The sequence below is a fragment of the Cydia strobilella genome, chromosome 5 (genome assembly GCF_947568885.1).
Source record: "Cydia strobilella chromosome 5, ilCydStro3.1, whole genome shotgun sequence".
In the NCBI taxonomy this organism is placed as follows: Eukaryota; Metazoa; Arthropoda; class Insecta; order Lepidoptera; family Tortricidae; genus Cydia; species Cydia strobilella.
In genome coordinates this window covers 23,262,703-23,273,872 of record NC_086045.1, presented here as the reverse complement: position 1 = coordinate 23,273,872, position 11,170 = coordinate 23,262,703, and positions in this window count along the sequence as shown.

The following is an 11,170-nucleotide window of genomic DNA, read 5'->3' as shown; positions in this document are numbered from 1 at the left end:
AAGTATGGAAAACGGCGTCGTTGCGCAGTTGCGCTAACGTTGCGTCAAGTGGGTCAAGCAGCGGCCATAGAGTCGACTAGCCGCCGAGCGCCGACAATCGGGAGTGTGGGGTGGCGCTACACGAATACTGTAGACTCCTAGAGAGAGAGAGAGAGTGTTAAGAATCGGTCAAAAATGGACTCATTTTTGATCGTATATTCGTTAGGTTAAGTTATTAATGTTTGCAATTAATAGTTGTGCAACAAGAGAGGAAAGTTGGTTATTCTTGCGAGTGTTGATTTTGAGTCCCGAGTAAGTGAAAGATTCTATAATTAAATCACGAGCGACACGAGATGTAAAATAACTTTGCTCTCGTGTTGCACATATAATATTTTCACCTCCGTAGTGAGAGCATATTAAAGGTTAAAATGTATTTCGAATAATACAGAGAAAAAAAAAAGAATTTGTAATAGAAATATGAAGAGGCAGTTCATGGCCTTCACTAAATTAAAAAGCTACTTTGTTTCACTCCCTGGAGTGAGGAAAGTCGCACTTTCCTCACTCCATGAAGTGACGAAATAGGCTTGTTCGAGCTGCTGAGGTGAAAAAATAGTTCTAATTTCATGTAATAAAATAATCTCACAATCAGGATCGAATACCGGTATATTTTTCATACAAATTAACCGGTATTCTATTTCGGTATCTCGGTTGTTTTTGTATATTTTTCCATTTCATTTTTCTGATAACTCGTTTTACTTACCTAAATACCATTTTACAATATCAAATAAATATTTCGAATACTACGTGATATTTTGATTTTAAGTTATACAGGTTACAATTAATGTCATCCAAATTGTATATTTTTTTAATAAAATATTCATTGATATATGTATAAATTCAATTATCATTCAAATCTGTTTATTCAAATTTATCTATGGCATTTTTACATTCGCAGCTTTTGACAGTTAGAGCTTTCAAAAACTTACCGTTGTCTTCTCGATTCCCAACGACAATTCTCTTTTTGTAATTTGGAAAGTAAACCGGCGTTAATACTACAGTCCACTATTATTTAACACCTGAACAACACCTGAGACCAGCGAAGATTTTACAGAGAGGTCAGATTACATATTTCAAACCGGGTCTATCGCGAATTTACTTTGTTTCCCGCTTATGGTTTTTGTATCTATTGTATTTCCCCTCGGACCCCCAGAACCGGCACATACTACTCAGACTTTAAAGCACCCTCTTTTTAATAAAATATAAAAAATACAAAAACAAATTCACGTCGCTTACATTAAGTACCTTTATTTCCGAATTCCGACGTTTCGACGCAGGTTTCACTGGTCGTGGTCGCGGACGACCAGTGAATACTGTTTGAATGATTCACGGTTAGTTTCACTAAACTTATATTGACCGGGATTGGGACCGTGATTACCTTTTGTGTTGTTTTCGAGCTCCCGATATTTCGACGCAGTTAGATGCATCTTGTTCGTGTTCATACAAAAATTTCAATCGTGAGGTATACAGAAACTGTCAAATGTGGAATTCTGTGATATGTTTGTGTAAAAAACCAGTGGTATCCGATCCGAATCATACACGCGTAGTGACACTGTAAGTGTAGTGTGCTTGGACAGACCAACAAGTGTGAGCTGCTTAAAAACGAATAAAAATTATATAAAAACTGTTTTTATTTTGTGTTTTACAATCAAACCAAAAGTCGGACTTGAAAGCAATGTACTACAATATTAAAGAAAACTTGTCAAGCAATAAGTAGGTATATAAGGTATATTGCTTGATACAGAAAGAATGGAAATCTTTATTTCTTTATTGCACCATGCATGGTAATTACAAGATGTTAAAAACATGTAAAATGTACATGGACCAGGAATGGGTATGGCAGTTAAAACTTAAAACTAGGACTAGTGCTAAAATAAATATTAAATTAATAAAAATTATAATTATAATTATAAAAAATATATATCTGACCAAAATGTGGAAAGTATGCTTAAGGCGGTTCCCTGAGCCAGAAGGCGAAAAATCTCCCTATATGATCATGTTTTTCTAGGAGGCGTTGATATTCGTAGACGTGGAAAAAATATATGTAGTTCTTGACTATATTATTTCCCAAAGTAACGTCTAACTCGGACTTTTAATCCTACTTTACTCGGTTATCTATTATGTGATACTATAAATAAAAAAAGAAGAAAAAACAATCTTAACATAAATAGTAATTTCATATCTTTAGAATTTCGATATTGTAGGGTAACGTTTTTAAAATAAATAAAAACCGACAAAATTCGATCAAAATTGACACTTGGCGCGTATGTTCTTTCCCGTTCTTTCTTGCGAAATGTGACAAAGACAGTGGCAAACCGATGGAACGGCCTTAAGAATGAATGACAACATCGAATAATCAGTAAGATTTTAAATTCGTAATTAGTCTATTTGTGTCTTTCTACCAGAGAAGGGTCCTTATGCTTCATGTGTAAACTATGGAAAGCACCACGTGATCACCGATCAGCCGTCATAGAAGTTGAGTTGTGGGACGCCTCGGCCCGGGCCCGGCCCGGTCTAGCGTGAGTCATCCTTATGTAGCGAAGGGGAGTAATTTTGGCACGAAATTATGGTAATCGATGTACAATGTGCAAAGAGGGGGGCGAGTAAAATTTCGGAAACGAGGGTGGTAACTGGTAATTCAAGACCCGAGTTTGCAATATTCTTACCCCCGGAGTTTCACACAATGTTTTTCATCGCACTTGCGAAGAAAAAACAATTTTTTTACGAAACAAATTAAAAGTGGAAAAATTCACTGCCTTGGGTGGGACTTGAACCACGACCACTAGTACAGTATAATTCCACCATATATGAGCTATAAGGGAGGCTCTAGCCTCTAGCGACATCTACAGTAAGACTCTTACACTTTTTAAACGGCTACCGGAGTTCCAAGTCATATTGTTAACACATCAGTGACGATGACGATGCGCTATCTCATATTAAATTAATTTTGTGTTTTGTAAATTAAAGAATCAAACATTTTACGTTATTCCTTTCTTTTAAGATACTAACAAATACAAATTAATTTATTTCATTTTTTTTACACGACTGCCCAAAAAAAGGAGTGTATTGTTTGTATGTGAGTTTCTTTATTCCATCATAACTTCTAAATTCCTTAACCGATTTAGATGTATGATATATCATTAGAATCCTTGCGTCATCCCGGGTGACATAGGCTATGTGACGTCATTATAAAATCAACATGGCGCACTTAATACACAATAACGCGCGACATTTGAAAAAAAAATCTTGCAAACTTATCGAGTGGGGTATCAAAATGAAGAGCTTTGAAAGACAATTCTAAATATATATGCAACATATGAGTTTGATTCTTATTTTAGTAGAATAAGGATTTTTAAAATATGTTAAGAAATTAAATTAAATAATAAATTAAATTAAATATAAGATAGAATCTTATTTTTTAGTGACTTCTTAAAAAAATTTTTTACCGCTGATCATAAAAATATACGTAGTACACAAAAATATAATAAATAAAATTTTGAAACTAAACACAAACATTTTAAAATCGCGCTATTGAAATATTTGAAATCTAAAATTTGTGTGAACCTCGATTTAAACGATGATATTCGTATTGCTTATACATTTGTATTTGTACTTGTCTACTGATTTAACCCGGTTGTAAAGGAAAAAAAAACAGATTTTGTTTGAACTCGTGCATAGGTCCTACCTACTAACTCCATTTCATATAGCTTTAGTAATAAACGAATTTTCATGATTGTGAAAAGTGTTTAAGTCACGATGTTTATACTATGTGTATGTTGATTTAACATGTAGAAATTTGTAGAAGCTCGCGACATGAAGTCAACTGTGTGTATTAATCTAAGGACAGCGCGCGTTTAGTATTCAAATACAGAACAATGTTACAATTGTCTAAATGCGAGGGCCGTAGGCCGCGCTCCACCAAGGGCCGAAGGCCCAGAGTGTGCAACAGGTACGCGCTTCCTGCAATTTCCCCTAGTATCTTAATAACGAAGGCGCGCTTAAAGACCGAGCTGTGGGACTCGTAGAGCTCGGCCTTCGGCCTTTGCATAGTTATAAGTCCTACGCATTTCGATACTTGTACAATGGTTTTGTGTTTTAGCACTAATCTCCCGCAGCTTGGCTTTAATAGGCTTTTCATAGAAGCGCGTCTCTCTTGGACGTTTTGGGCCTTCGGCACTACGCTGAGCTTCTGGCTTGTGCAAATGTGCAAGTGTTAATTATACGTTATAATTTCATAGAAATTTCCCATTTAAAATAATACTTGCACAGTCTGGACAATCAAAATCGCTGCAGACTTATCTTTGTCTAACTCGATCAACCTGCTATTTTACCGAAGGCCATGCGTGGGTCGTACCAAATTCGCGTCAAAGATAATCTAATTAAAATCTTTTTAAGTATAAATTAAATTTATGAGACTTTATAGGTTTTCCCGAGCCGCAAACATTCAAAACTACTACTACTTCTTAAAAGCTGTACCTATGTAAATATAAAGATTTGAAATGTCCCAAACCGTGAACATATTGCCCACAGAAAAGATGACCGTATTTCAATTCCGGAACGTTAATTAAAAGGTCAAATTTAATATTCACATTTAAAAATTGTCTGGAAATTTGTATAAATCATAGTTTTAGTTCGTTTTGTCACTAAAATGAATAAAATAAAATAAATTAATTAAAAAATTAAAAACACGACTGCGGAATTTTAAGCGAACTGAAAAGCTAAAAATAATTTTGATGTTAGTTACATAACTTTATGAATTTAAATTGGAATATAAATGTTCATGTTGTCATTTACAGTAAATACAAAGGTTTATGCACATTTATGACATGACTGTACCTGTGTATTTTATTTCGGTTGCAGTCGGGGACCTTTTGAATGGGAAAATTCACTACCTACATCAAGGTCCCCCGACTGCAATCGAAATAAAATACACAAGTACAGTCACATCATATATCACGCATAAACCTTTGTATTTACTGTAAATGACCGTAAGTGTACATTTATATTCCAATTTAAAATCATAAAGTTATGTAACTAACTTAAAAATTATTTTTAGCTTTTCAGTTCGCTTAAAATTCCGCAGTCGTGTTTTAAATTTTTTAATTAATTTATTATTTTGTTGCTTGCTATGTTTATGTGATTATATTGTTCGTTGATATCGTTTTCTGTATCCAGGGTAGTGTAATAGTTATTAAGTTCTTTTATAAAATCTTGTTTATGTACAATTAGTGTATTTTTATCGTGATTTCGGATTCTGTTTTTGAGTATTAACTGTTGGCGGTAAATTTTATTGTTAATAATAAATTAATTAAAATTTTAATAATAAATTATTTTTAGCTTTTCAGTTCGCTTAAAATTCCGCAGTCGTGTTTTAAATTTTTTAATTAATTTATTATTTTGTTGTTATATTTATGCAATTTTTTATGTGATTATATTGTTCGTTGATATCGTTTTCTGTATCCAGGGTAGTGTAATAGTTATTAAGTTCTTTTATAAAATCTTGTTTATGTACAATTAGTGTATTTTTATCGTGATTTCGGATTCTGTTTTTGAGTATTAACTGTTGGCGGTAAATTTTATTGTCAATAATAAATTAATTAAAATGTTAATAATAAATTATTTTTAGCTTTTCAGTTCGCTTAAAATTCCGCAGTCGTGTTTTAAATTTTTTAATTAATTTATTTTATTTTATTCATTTTAGTGACAAAATGAACTAAAACTATGATTTATACAAATTTCCAGACAATTTTTAAATGTGGATATTAAATTTGACCTTTTAATTAACGTTCCGGAATTGAAATACGGTCATCTTTTCTGTGGGCAATATGTTCACGGTTTGGGACATTTCAAATCTTTATATTTACATAGGTACAGCTTTTAAGAAGTAGTAGTAGTTTTGAATGTTTGCGGCTCGGGAAAACCTATAAAGTCTCATAAATTTAATTTATACTTAAAAAGATTTTAATTAGATTATCTTTGACGCGAATTTGGTACGACCCACGCATGGCCTTCGGTAAAATAGCAGGTTGATCGAGTTAGACAAAGATAAGTCTGCAGCGATTTTGATTGTCCAGACTGTGCAAGTATTATTTTAAATGGGAAATTTCTATGAAATTATAACGTATAATTAACACTTGCACATTTGCACAAGCCAGAAGCTCAGCGTAGTGCCGAAGGCCCAAAACGTCCAAGAAAGACGCGCTTCTATGAAAAGCCTATTAAAGCCAAGCTGCGGGAGATTAGTGCTAAAACACAAAACCATTGTACAAGTATCGAAATGCGTAGGACTTATAACTATGCAAAGGCCGAAGGCCGAGCTCCACGAGTCCCACAGCTCGGTCTTTAAGCGCGCCTTCGTTATTAAGATACTAGGGGAAATTGCAGGAAGCGCGTACCTGTTGCACACTCTGGGCCTTCGGCCCTTGGTGGAGCGCGGCCTACGGCCCTCGCATTTAGACAATTGTAACATTTTTCTGTATTTGAATACTAAACGCGCGCTGTCCTTAGATTAATACACATAGTTGACTTCATGTCGCGAGCTTCTACAAATTTCTACATGTTAAATCAACATACACATAGTATAAACATCGTGACTTAAACACTTTTCACAATCATGAAAATTCGTTTATTACTAAAGCTATATGAAATGGAGTTAGTAGGTACCTCTACCTATGCACGAGTTCAAACAAAATCTGTTTTTTTTTTCCTTTACAACCGGGTTAAATCAGTAGACAAGTACAAATGTATAAGCAATACGAATATCATCGTTTAACCCTTAAATGCATAGTGATGTATGTATGTACACAACAAAAAACATATAATTTTATGCATAATTAGGTAAACTCTATTTGGTCCTGTATAATTATTTTGATCGTAAATTAATACACTTTCCTTCGTTTTATTGAAATTTGCGCAGTATTTAAGTTTAAAAAAATTACATTTCTTTTAACACGAAATGGCGGAAAATTCTGCAAATTTAATGATTTTTAATATGTAATTTAGGCGGTTTTTTCGGGGTTTGTAATTATTTATATTTAAAATCTTTTTTTTTTTTTTTTACTAGCCTAATTTAGTGTCCCACTGCTGGGCAAAGGCCTCCCCTCGTTTCCTCCACTCGACCCTGTAGACCCTGTACTCGAGTTGTAGATGTAGGTGTCCAGACCGCTAAGCTTAAGTGGGACTGGGCTGGGCATGTCTGCCGCATGCACCCTGAAAGGTGGGCCAAAATGGTTACCGAGTGGGACCCACGGAACACCATAGATGGTGCTGGCCGGGGTGCAGGCAGGCCGAAAAGGAGATGGCGGGACGACTTAGACGCATTTTATCCAAATTGGCGGGACACTACAAACGATTTAAAATCTTTATTATAGGTATATTACAAATAGTATAAATTTCTAATGGTAGTAAGATTTTTTATATCTTTTACCAATAATTGTATAAATTTACATAAATTATTATTTACCCTATGTAAATTCTAATACTGGTTAAGCAGTGAAAATCGATGTTTTAATTTATATTTTTATTTTTCCTAGAATCAGTAAACAATTATGTAAGACATATATTAATTTCAGGCAAAAAGAAAAAATCATGCATTTAAGGGTTAAATCGAGGTTCACACAAATTTTAGATTTCAAATATTTCAATAGCGCGATTTTAAAATGTTTGTGTTTAGTTTCAAAATTTTATTTATTATATTTTTATGTACTACGTATATTTTTATGTTCAGCGGTAAAAAATTTTTTTTAAGACGTCACTAAAAAATAAGATAGAAGGATTTAATTTCTTAACATATTTTAAAAATCCTTATTCTACCAAAATAAGAATCAAACTCATATGTTGCATATATATTTAGAATCGTCTCTCGAAGCTCTTCATTTTGATACCCCACTCGATAAGTTTGCAAGATTTTTTTTTTCAAATGTCGCGCGTTATTGTGTATTACGTCCGCCATGTTGATTTTATTATGACGTCACATAGCCTATGTCACCCGGGATGACGCAAGGATTCTAATGATATATCATACATCTAAACCGGTTAAGGAGTTTAGAAGTTATGATGGAATAAAGAAACTCACATACATACAAACATGATCCCTGAAAACAATACACTCCTTTTTTTGGGCAGTCGTGTAACAATACACTCCTTTTTTTGGGCAGTCGTGTAAAAACTAATTTAGCACGGAGTGGTCTGTGGTCGGAGCTAAACTTTATGTTATTTATGGCTTCTATGTTCTTAAAAGTCTGTCTATTGGATGTGAACCCCCGGGGAGATCCACGTCCATCTACAATTGGGTTTTTTATAGAAATATGTGTTGGCAATCTGTAAATTTTGGCCAAAGGCAAACTGGATGTGGCGCGACCCTCGTATGTTCCGGTCTCCTAAACCACGAGGACCTATGATTCTGGCATCCTCCATGTCCTGCCTTTTCCCTATTTTGGCATTGAAATCGCCGATAATCAAGTTGTTGTTGTCCGATAATCAAGGCTTGCGTGGGGATATAGATCCAACACGTAAAGGCCCCTTGGAGAGCTTTAATGTCATGTAGAACGCCTGCTGGAACCCGTTCACAGGCGCAACAATAGACACCCATGAACCGGTCGCAGCAGGCATTGGGACTATTGTAGAAAAAGTGAACAGTATACCGGTCTATGGATTGAAGTTTGGGTGGACAATGGGCTATTGTAAAGAAGTCTGGACACCTGCCATAACAATGCTAACACACGTTATCGAGGCAGGCGGTGACTCGCCGCTGACTAGATGGGCCCCTGAAACTGCCGTCGTGAAGACGACCAGTGACCAATTTTTTTTTGTACATTAGACATTTAGATGGTTCTGTCTTTAGGAATTTCGTACTTTGGATATTTGCGGTATCTAAGAGATTGCGGTGGGTCAAATTTAGCTTCGAAGATTTGACCCGCACTAACTAACACACTAACATACATTCTAACTAAAAAAAGGTGTGAATAATATTTTTTTACTCTAAGAACAAATTAAATTATTTTCTATGAAAATATTTTAATTTGTGGTTTTTCAAGTAGACACACTACTATTTAAACTATAAACTGAAATAAATGTCATATACGAAGGAAAAAATTACCAAAGCCTCCAGTGTCTAGAGCTGGTATCGAACCAGCGTACCCCGTTTACCGGACAGGTGCCTGAACCGCTCGGCTATCCGGTCACGGTGGCATGGGTCGAAATTTCTGGACACTGGAGGCTTTGGTTATTTTTTCCTTCGTATATGACATTTATTTCAATATTTTTTTATTCATTTATATTTTTTAAAGACAAGACAATACACACATATAGATATGACACATACAATCTTATGATCGGTTATTCTTATGAACAAAATAACAACAATTACAATTATTATTTATATCCATATACAAAACATCACAAATTTCACAAACATTTTCATTTTATACATAGTGCTTTTTAAATTCTTACATTCTATACCCCAAATATTTTTACCCTGTGCATTAAATAAAAAAAGTTTTTGGCAAAAATTACATTATTAGTAGAAGCTTATTATAGCTGACTGTACTTATCTTTCCACAGACAACTAATACTCATCCAGACAATTCTAACAACCCCAAACACAATTAGTTTGCGTTGTTTTATCACAGAGTTCCCATGGCCAACTTTACTTCTGTCTCCATCATCAGATCAGCTCCATATTATCATAATATCGCCACGAAACTCTCCAGCACTCGCCAGCAACGAAACGGCCAAGCCGTAATGTTTCTCCAAGATATTGACTTTATACAGTTAGAGCTTATAAAGTTAGGACTTACAGAGTAAATCTTGGTACCTACTACTACGGGATCTGATAGCTTTTGAGTGTAAAAGCTTTATGCGCCTAGTCTTGGCAACACTTTACATGAAATGTTTTTGGAGGGGTTTCATTCATTTTTGTAAGAGTTGATATACCAGCTAGTATATCTGGTATATCACAGCTAGAAATGACATATTCGTTTAAAGAACCTACGATCATACAGGGTCATATAAACATACATAATTTTAAAACATTTTAACATTAGGTTTTTATAAAAGTTACGTATTGCTAGCGCCATCTATGCAGGGCCTATATAAATTATGTTAGGAATTTAATGTATTACTAGCGACCCGCCCCGGCTTCGCACGGGCAGTTCAACTAATTTACACAAAACCTTTATAAATTATACACCTATAAACCTTACTCTTGAATCACTATATATTTAAAAAAAACGCATCAAAATCCGTTGTGTAGTTTTAAATATCTAAGCATACATTGGGACAGACGGACGGACAGACAGCGGAAAACGACTTTGTTTTATACTATGTAATGATAAATTGTAAGTTTATATAAATTTTAAAGCATTTACTACTATAATAAATAAATAAAATAAATTAAGATCTTATGTTACCATATGTTCATTGTGAATAAACGATTTCATTCATTCATTCATTCATAATCGGAATTGTTTTTAAAGACCCAAGCGTTAGCGAAGGTCTTCGATTCAGCTTCCTCAACCGATTTCCGTGAATTTTGTGTTCTCGTGTTTGCTGGAATTCATCATCCGGACCAAGTGCTTTCCGGTTTTTTATTTTGCCGATCGCTTCTTTAACTTCTTCCGGATGAATATTCGGTATGGGTCCGTGTATGGGTTCTAAAGATGCATGATCTTCGCTCGGAAATTCCTCATTTAAGAGTTGATTGTAATATTGGTGCCATCTGTTTATAATTTCTACATTATCTGCCTATCTGGTGAACATAGCCTAAATAACTGTTAGTTTATTAGAAAAAAAATAGAAAACTTTAGATATTGACACAAAAATTCTTTTATGAACCTGATTAGCCGGTAAACTGTCTGAAGGGGAAGGCCGATGGCGAGCACTTCGCAAGTAGATATTTGTGGAAGTTGCAAGAACCATGCATGCATTTATGCACTTGTAGGTTAGTAATTTTACTAAGTTTTGTGTTTAAACACTACAGAAGCACCTCTCTCTGACGCTTCTGACATTAATATCTTCGCAGAGCTCGATCTTCGGCCAAACCGTCCGCCATGAAGATACTTGGAGACGTTGCCGGTAGGCCAGTAGTAGCGCACACCGCGCACCCTGTCATACTCTCCGGGCATTCGGCCTCCAG